Source organism: Triticum urartu, chromosome 7A, assembly GCF_056163025.1.
Source record: "Triticum urartu cultivar PI428250 chromosome 7A, HENAU_Tu73, whole genome shotgun sequence".
Lineage (NCBI taxonomy): Eukaryota > Viridiplantae > Streptophyta > Magnoliopsida > Poales > Poaceae > Triticum > Triticum urartu.
In genome coordinates this window covers 356,100,405-356,110,876 of record NC_141879.1, presented here as the reverse complement: position 1 = coordinate 356,110,876, position 10,472 = coordinate 356,100,405, and positions in this window count along the sequence as shown.

Genomic DNA, 10,472 nt, shown 5'->3' with positions numbered 1-10,472 from the left:
TCAGCCATAGGCTCTATCATGTATGCAATGCTGTGTACCAGACCTGATGTGTGCCTTGCTATAAGTCTAGCAGGGAGGTACCAAAGTAATCTAGGAGTGGATCACTGGACAGCGGTCAAGAACATCCTGAAATACCTGAAAAGGACTAAGGATATGTTTCTCGTTTATGGAGGTGACAAAGAGCTCATCATAAATGGTTACGTTGATGCGAGCTTTGACACTGATCCGGATGATTCTAAATCGCAAATCAGATACGTGTTTACATTAAACGGTGGAGCTGTCAGTTGGTGCAGTTCTAAACAAAGCATTGTGGCGAGATCTATGTGTGAAGCGGAATACATAGCCGCTTCGGAAGCAGCAAATGAAGGAGTCTGGATGAAGGAGTTCATATCCGATCTAGGTGTCATACCTAGTGCATCGGGTCCAATGAAAATCTTTTGTGACAATACTGGTGCAATTGCCTTGGCAAAGGAATCCAGATTTCACAAGAGAACCAAGCACATCAAGAGACACTTCAATTCCATCCGGGATCTAGTCCAGGTGGGAGACATAGAGATTTGCAAGATACATACGGATCTGAATGTAGCAGACCCGTTGACTAAGCCTCTTCCACGAGCAAAACATGATCAGCACCAAGGCTCCATGGGTGTTAGAATCATTACTGTGTAATCTAGATTATTGACTCTAGTGCAAGTGGCAGACTGAAGGAAATATGCTCTAGAGGCAATAATAAAGTTATTATTTATTTCCTTATATCATGATAAATGTTTATTATTCATGCTAGAATTGTATTAACCGGAAACATAATATATGTGTGAATACATAGACAAACAGAGTGTCACTAGTATGCCTCTACTTGACTAGCTTGTTAATCAAAGATGGTTATGTTTCCTAACCATGGACAAAGAGTTGTTATTTGATTAACAGGATCACATCATTAGGTGAATGATCTGATTGACATGACCCATTCCATTAGCTTAGCACCCGATCGTTTAGTATGTTGCTATTGCTTTCTCCATGACTTATACATGTTCCTATGACTATGAGATTATGCAACTCCCGTTTGCCGGAGGAACACTTTGTGTGCTACCAAACGTCACAACGTAACTGGGTGATTATAAAGGTGCTCTACAGGTGTCTCCAAAGGTACATGTTGGGTTGGCGTATTTCGAGATTAGGATTTGTCACTCCAATTGTCGGAGAGGTATCTCTGGGCCCTCTCGGTAATGCACATCACATAAGCCTTGCAAGCATTGAAACTAATGAGTTAGTTGTGAGATGATGTATTACGGAACGAGTAAAGAGACTTGCCGGTAACGAGATTGAACTAGGTATTGAGATACCGATGATCGAATCTCGGGCAAGTAACATAGCGATGATAAAGGGAACAACGTATGTTGTTGTGCGGTCTGACCGATAAAAGATCTTCGTAGAATATGTAGGAGCCAATATGAGCATCCAGGTTCCGCTATTGGTTATTGACCGGAGACGTGTCTCGGTCATGTCTACATTGTTCTCGAACCCGTAGGGTCCGCATGCTTAAGGTTTCGATGATAGTTATATTATGAGTTTATGCATTTTGATGTAAAGAAGTTTGTTCGGAGTCCCGGATGTGATCACGGACATGACGAGGAGTCTCGAAATGGTCGAGACATAAAGATTGGTATATTGGAAGCCTATATTTGGATATCGGAAGTGTTCCGGGTGAAATCGGGATTTTACGGGAGTACCGGGAGGTTACCGGAACCCCCGGGAGGTATTTGGGCCTTAGTGGGCTTTAGTGGAAGAGAGGAGAGGTGGCCAGGGCTGGGCCACACGCCCCTCCCCCCTAGTCCGAATAGGATAAGGAGAGGGGGGCGGCGCCCCCCCTTCCTTCTCTCTCTCCTCTTTCCCCCTCCCGAATCCTATTCCAACTAGGAAAGGGGGGGAATCCTACTCCCGGTGGGAGTAGGACTCCTCCTGGCGCGTCCTCCTCCTGGCCGGCCACACCCCCCCTTTGATCCTTTATAAACGGGGGCAGGGGGCACCCCTAGACACACAAGTTGATCCACGTGATCATATTCTTAACCGTGTGCGGTGCCCCCTTCCACCATAGTCCTCGATAATATGGTAGCGGTGCTTAGGCGAAGCCCTGCGACGGTAGTACATCAAGATCGTCACCATGCCGTCGTGCTGACGGAACTCTTCCCGACACTTTGCTGGATCGGAGCCCGGGGATCGTCATCGAGCTGAGCGTGTGCTAGAACTCGGAGGTGCCGTCGTTTCGGTGCTTGATCGGTCGGGCCGTGAAGACGTACGACTACATTAACCGCGTTGTGCTAACGCTTCCGCTGCGGTCTACAAGGGTACATAGATCACACTCTCCCCTCTCATTGCTATGCATCACCATGATCTTGTGTGTGCATAGGAAATTTTTTGAAATTACTACGTTCCCCAACAAATACCAGCATGATCGGTGTGAACAATTACTTTTGAATCAACAATGTGAGATCTAAATTTATCACAAGCAAACACCACTGCTAGAATTTGCTTTCAGTAGTAGCATAATTTCATTGAGCACTATCTAGAGTTTTACTAGCATAATGAATGACATTCTATTTCTTATCAACTCCTTGCCCTAGAATAGCACCAAAAGCATAATCACTAGCATCACACATAATTTCAAAAGGCAAGTTCCAATCAGGTGGTTGAACAACATGTGCAGAAATTAAGGCTTTCTTGAGTGTTTTGAAGACTTCTTAGCAATCCTCATCAAAAACAAAAGGAACATCCTTTTGCAAAAGTTTTGTAAGACGCCTAGAAATTTTAGAGAAGTCTTTGATAAATCTCCTATAGAAACCAGCATGACCTAGGAAACTATGAATACCTTTGATATCTTTAGGACATGGAATTTTCTCAATTGCATCAACCTTAGCTTTGTCCACTTCAATACCTCTTTCAGAAATTTTATGACCCAAGACAATACCTTCATTAACCATAAAGGGCACTTCTCCCAATTCAAGACAAGATTTGTTTGTTCACATCTCTGCAAAACTCGATCAAGATTGCTTAAACAATCATCAAAAGACTTCCCATAAACAGAGAAATCATCCATGAAAACCTCAACAATCTTTTCACAAAAATCAGAGAATATAGCGGTCATACATCTTCGGAAGGTAGCAGGTGCATTGCATAAACCAAAAGGCATACGTCTATAAGCATAAGTTCCAAAGGGACAAGTAAAAGTGGTATTTTCTTGATCAGGTTGAGAAACAGGTATTTGTGAAAAGCCAGAGTATCCATCAAGAAAGTAAAAATGTGTGTGCTTAGATAATGTTTCTAACATTTGATCAATGAAATGCAAAGGGTAATGATCTTTTCAAGTTTCTTTAATTAATTTTCTAAAATCAATTACCAATCTATAGCCTGTAACAATTCTTTGTGGAATAAGTTCATTCTTATCATTAGGAACAACAGTAATACCTCCTTTCTTAGGGACACAATGAACAGGACTTACCCATCTACTATCAGCTATAGGATAGATTATACCTGCTTCCAGAAGTTTTAATATTTTTGTTCTTACCACTTCTTTCATCTTCGGATTTAACTGCTGTTGGTGGTCAACAACGAGTTTAGCATCAGGTTCCTTATTAATCTTGTGCTGACATAAAGTGGGACTAATGCCCTTTAAATCATCAAGAGTATATCCAATAGCAGCTCGGTGCTTCCTTAGAACTTTCAATAATCTTTCTTCTTCATGTTCTGAAAGGTTAGCACTAATAATAACAGGATATATCTTCTTTTCATCAAGATAATCATATTTTAAAGTGGCTGGCAATTGTTTTAATTCAAACACAGGATCACCTTTAGGTGGAGGAGGACCTCCAAGAGTTTAAATAGGCAAATTGTGTTTAAGCAGAGGACGTTATTCAAAGAAAAGCTTATCTATTTCATTTCTTTCATGCATATGTAAATGTGACGCCCCAAGACCGGAGCTTCAAGTGCCTTCCATGATTTTCGGGTTTCGTCGTGTGATTTGTTTGGTTCATTGCTTTCTTCTTTGCATCTTTTGCATTGCATCATGTCATCATCCATCTTTTTCTCAACAATCAAATCGTATGGATCTTTGATTCATTTAAATCGAGGGATATTCACATGGTGATTCTCTTTATAACATATCCTCCCAATATTAGGGGGCTATAATAAATATTCCATCCTTTGGAATTTACCACAACACACTTGCAAAATATTCCATGCTTTTCTTACTAAATTCCTCGTCTCCAAACTTTTCCCTAACTTCTTTCTTCACTTTCCGGAGTTCCACCAAAAACCTCAACATTTTTGGACACTCCTAAAACCTCGTCCTAGTTCAAACCCATTTGAATAAAATTCAAATGAGTTTGAATTCTTATCGTTCGATCTGGCCTTTTTCTATTTTCTCGGAACAAGCACATTTTTGTGAGTTCGGGAAAATTATCCGTATGTACAACTTCTTCCCCTAACACCTCCTTCCTTTTTCTTCTCTTCTTTGTTATTTTTCTGTTTTAGAAATAAGAGAGAGGAGTTCAGCCTACCTGGCCTTCTGGGCCTCCCAACCGCCCATGTCGGCCCACCTAGGCTAACCGCACTCAAGCAGGCCCGCCTGCGCCTAGGCGCAGCCCCCCTCTCTACTGGGCCGACCTCCAAGGCCCAGCCAACCACCTCCTATTCTAACCCTAGGCCCGACTGAACCCTAGTAATCTCCCTCGATCCCTCCTCCAGCGTCGCCTCCCTCGTAGCGCCTCGCTCGGTCCTCTCCTCCCTCCTCTCGCTTCTCTCGCTCATGTCACCACCCGTAGGAAAGGAGAGGAGTGGCCGTGAGCTCGCCTGCCCGACCCTCCAGTGCCTTCGTCGCCCCGCCTCTGTTCGGCTCCCTTGCCGGAGGCCGCTACCGCGACCTTGCCGGACACCGGATCCCGAGCGTCGCGCCCTCAAGGGCCCCGCCTCCGCGCTGCCGTCCTCCATGGTCGCAGCCGGCCAAGCTTGGAGCTCCCGCCGCTGCACCTCGCCGCGTCTCTACTGCCTCCTCGCCGCCGGCCATCCTCGCCGCCGCACGAGGTCCTCCTGCACCTCAAGACCAACGCTCGACCCGCGACCTCCGCCACCTCGACGTCCCTTGGCGCCTTGCCGGCCGATCTGGCCCCGTCGTCCAGGATCTCATGGCGCTCCGCCTCTTGCACCTTCTTCGAGCTTCATCCACGGCCTCACGCGCGCTGCCATCCAGGAACCCCAGCGCCGCCCTGCTGTACCTCACCGTACCAGAAGGAACGAGCTCCAGGGACGCCGTCTCCTTGTAGCACCAGCCGCCGCTGGGAGCCTCGCCATCGCGCCGCCCGGGTTCTGCGTCCTCTGCCGGACCTCCCCTGCTTCACCTTGGTCTGCCGCCGCTGCCCATCGCGCCACCCTTTGCCAAATCCTAGCAGCCGCCGGCGACCTCTCCTTGCTCTGCATCGAGCAGAGGAGCTCGCGTGACTCCCTCAAGCTCGCCCCTTCGTTGACCGCGTCGCCAGCCACGTTGGCCGCGCGAAGCCTCCAACGCTCGACCGCGCGTTGACCACGCCTTGCCTCGCTTCGATCTGCCTACGAGGCCCAGCACAGCGCCTAGTCCAGCTTCCCGCTGGCCTGTTGCTTCACCGACCTGGGCCAAGGGCCACAAGGTGAGCTGCACCCCACCCAAATCCTGTTCAGCCCAGTTCCATCAGTTTCAGCCCAGTATATTTTTTCCCTGTTCTGCGAATTTATCTTTTTATCTAGAGCCTGCCTGTTTTACAGAAACCCCCTGTTGTTCATGCATATTCTATCTCTCAAACGGTGCATCATTTTAAAACAAATTATATATGAAAAATGCTTAAAATTGTGTCTAGTTTCATAATATCCAACTTTCAACCATGTTTAAAATGTTTAAACTGTTGTTTGCATTTATTTTCTTAATTGCCATGTTAAAATGATTTAACTCATAACTAAATAACAGTAGCTCCAAACCTAAAATATGCACATGAGGAGTTTCCGGACTTGTTGTTTGTTGTTATGGCCTCATTTAAACTTGCCTAAATAGGTAGTTTTCATATGCTTCACCTCTTGCCATGCTAACCAACATTTAATATTGTTGAGTACATAAACGGGAGAGAACTAAATAAGTCACGTGGTGTTTCGTCAATATGCAACTCGTTGCATATTAAGCTCCACTTAATTTGTAGGATTGCTTGTGCACTTTGCCGTGCCATGCTTCATTAAACCGGGCATGCATCATACTTGGTTGTGCATCATGCCATGTTGATTTGATGGTTGTTTACTATGTTGTTTGCTTCTTTCCGGTGTTGCTTCTTCGGGTTAGTTCCGATAATTTCGCGTTTGTGAGGATCCCTTCGACTACGTCCGTTTGTCTTCTTCGTGGACTCGTTCTTCTTCCTTGCGGGATCTCAGGCAAGATGACCATACCCTCGAAATCACTTCTATCTTTGCTTGCTAGTTGCTTGCTCTTTTGCTATGCCGCAATACCTACCACTTGATATATCCTGCCTCCCATATTGCAATGTCATGCCTCTAACCCACCTTTCCTAGCAAACCGTTGTTTGGCTATGTTACCGCTTTGCTCAGCCCCTCTTATAGTGCTGCTAGTTGCAGGTGAAGATGGAGTTTGTTCCATGTTGGAACATGGATATTGTTGGGATATCATTATTATCACTTATTTACTTTAATGCATCTATATACTTGGTAAAGGGTGGAAGGCTCAGCCTTATGCCTGGTGTTTTGTTTCACTCTTGCCGCCCTAGTTTCCGTCATACCGGTGTTATGTTCCTTGATTTTGCGTCCCTTATGCGGTTGGGTGTTATGGGAACCCCTTGAAAGTTCGCTTTGAATAAAACTCCTCCAGCAAGGCCCAACCTTGGTTTTACATTTGCCTAACAACCTATCACCTTCCCTTGGGTTCTGCAGACTCAAGGGTCATTTTTATTTTAACCCCCCCCCCCCCCGGGCCAGTGCTTGTCTAAGTGTTGGTCTGAACCTGTCAGCCGCCGGTGGCCACCAGGGGCAACTCAGGGCTGGCCTACCGGAAGTTTGGACAATCTAGTGTTACCTTGAGAATGAGATATGTGCAGCTCCTTTCAGGATGTCGGCACATCGGGCGGCTTTCCTGGTCTTGTTTTACCATTGTCGAAATGTCTTGTGACCGGGATTCTGAGTCTGATCGGGTCTTCCCGGGAGAAGGAATATCCTTCGTTGACCGTGAGAGCTTGTGATGGGCTAAGTTGGGACACCCCTGCAGGGTTTTGAACTTTCGAAAGCCGTGCTCTTGGTTATGGGCAAATGGGAATTTGTTAATATCCGGTTGTAGAGAACTTGACACTTAACTTAATTAAAATGCATCAACCGCGTGCGTAGCCATGATGGTCTCTTCTCGGCGGAGTCCGGGAAGTGAGCACGGTTCTTGTGTTATGATTGAACGTAAGTAGTTTCAGGATCACTTCTTGATCACTTCTAGTTCACGGCTGTTGCATTGCTTCTCTTCTCGCTCTTATTTGCGTAAGTTAGCCACGATATATGCTTAGTGCTTGCTGCAGCTCCACCTTACAACCTTTTCCTACCCATAAGCTTAAATAGTCTTGATCTCGCTGGTGTGAGATTGCTGAGTCCTCGTGGCTCACAGATACTTCCAAACAGTTGCAGGTGCTGATGATACCAGTGCAGGTGACGCAACCTAGCTCAAGTGGGAGCTCGATGAATATCTTGATTGTTGTTTTGTTTCGTTTCCTTTTGATCAGTAGTGGAGCCCAGTTGGGACAATCGGGGATCTAGCATTTGGGGCTTTCTTCTTTTCTTTGGTTCCGTAGTCGGACCTTGATTGTATTTTGGATGATGTATATTTAACTTGTATTTATGCGAAGTGGCAATTGTACGCCAACTCTTTATCCCTTTCTTATTCAGTACATGGGATTGTGTGAAGATATCCCTCTTGCGACAAACCTACCATGCGGCTATGCCTCTAAGTCGTGCCTCGACACGTGGGAGATATAGCCGCATTGTGGGTGTTAGAGTAAATCATTTTCATGGTCTAGCAAATATTGTTCTAGTGGATCAGTAGGAGGCACACCAATAGAAGCAAGACCAATTATTTCATCCTTACTAGGCAATTCTTTTTCATGATGCTTTCTATTAAACTTGAAAAAATTAAACTCATGAGACTCATCACCAAAACTAACACTGACGGTTTGTTTCTCACAATCTATCTTAGCATTAATGGTGTTCAAGAAAGGTCTACCAAAGTTAATGGGACAAAAGTCATCTTGTGGGGAACCAAGAACAAGAAAATCAGTAGGGTATTTTATTTTCCCACACAAGACTTCAACATCTCTAACAATCCCAATTGGTGATATAGTGTACCTATTAGCAAGTTTAATAGTAACATCTATATCTTCTATCTCTGTGGGTGCTATGTCATTCATAATTTCTTGATATAAGGAATAAGGAATAGCACTCATGCTAGCACCTATGTCACATAAACCATGATAAAAGTGATCTCATATTTTAACTGAGACAATAGGCATGCCAACAATAGGTCTATGTTTATCCTTTTTATCAGGTTTGGGAATTCTAGCAGCTTCTTCACAAAAGTAAATAACATGCCCATCTATATTTTCTTCCAAGAGATCCTTAATCATAGAAATGCTAGGTTCTACCTTAATTTGTTCATCGGGTTTAGATGTTCTAGTATAACTTTTGTTGACCACAGTTCAACTTTAGCATGTTCCTTTATCCTATCAGGGAAAGGTGGTTTTTCCATATAAGCAGTAGGAACAACTGGATCAACATTATAAAGTATAGTTTCTTGTTTAGCTGGTACCCATTCTTTAATTTCTTCTTTAATAGGTGGGTGGTATTTAAACCATTTCTCTTTAGGGAGATCAACATGAGTAGCAAAATATTCACAAATGGAGGCTACTATCTCAGAGTCAAGCCCATATTAGTGCTAAACATTTGAAAAGCATCGGTATCCATAAATTATTTACCACAATCATACTTAAGCTCAATACCCGACTTTTTACCTTCGTTGAGTTCCAGTCTTCAGAGTTGCGTTTAATTCTTTCCAAAAGATCCCACCAGAATTCAATAGTCTTCATCATAAAAGAACCAACACAAGAAGTATCAAGCATGGATCGATCATTATGAGAAAGCCGGTCATAAAAATTCTGGATAAAAATTTCTCTTGAGAGCTCATGATTGGGGCATGAATATAACATTGAATTAAGCCTCCCCCAAGCTAAAGCGATACTTTCTCCATCACAAGGCCAAAAATTATATATGTAATTCCGATCACGATGAACTAGATGCATAGGATAATTTTTTTGGTGAAACTCTAATTTCAATGGATTCCAATTCCAAGATCAAATATCATCGCATAGCCTATACCATGCCAATGTTTTTCCCTTCAAAGATAAAGGGAAAACCTTCTTCTTTACTTCATCTCTGGCTAAACCTGCAAGCTTAAACAATCCACAAATTTGTTCCACGTATATCAAGTGCATATCAGGATGTTCGGTTCCATCTCTTGCATAAGGATTAGCTAGCAGTTGTTCTATCATACCCGAAGGAATTTCATATTCAATATTTTCAGTAGGTGCAGTAGGTTGAGGGGTAGCTAATTCTGGTTCTGGTTGAGGTGAAGATACCCCGAACAAAACCCTCCAAGGATTGTTTTCCATAGTAATAAGTGCCAGTAAATTTCAGCACACTATATAGATGTTTCCTTACCAAATTCCACTTACCAAAGGCGCTTCACTCCCCGGCAATGACGCCATAAAATATCCTTGATGACCCACAAGTATAGGGGATCAATTGTAGCTCTTTTCGATAAGTAAGAGTGTCGAACCCAACGAGGAGCAGAAGGAAATGACAAGTGGTTTTTAGCAAGGTAATGTCTGCAAGTGCTGAAATTGTAAGTAACAAAGTAGTTTGATAGCAAGATAATTTGTAACGAGCAAGTAATGATGATAGTAAAAAAAAGTGCAGCAAGGTAGCCCAATCCTTTTGAGGCAATGGACAGGCCAGAACGGTCTCTTATAATAAGCAAAACGTTCTTGAGGGTACACGGGAATTTCATCTAGTCACTTTCATCAAGTTGATTCGATTTGTGTTCGCTACTTTGATAATTTGATATGTGGGTGGACCGGTGCTTAGGTGATGTTCTTACTCGAACAAACATGCTACTTATGATTAACCCTCCCGCAAGCATCCGCAACTATGAGAAAAGTATTAAGAATAAATTCTAACCATAGCATTAAACTTTTGGATCCAATCGGTCCCTTACGGAATAGCACATAAACTAGGGTTTAAGCTTTTGTCACTCTCGCAACCCATCATCTAATAACTACTCCACAATGCATTCCCTTAGGCCCAAATATGGTGAAGTGTCATGTAGTCGACGTTCACATGACACCACTAAGGGAATCACAACA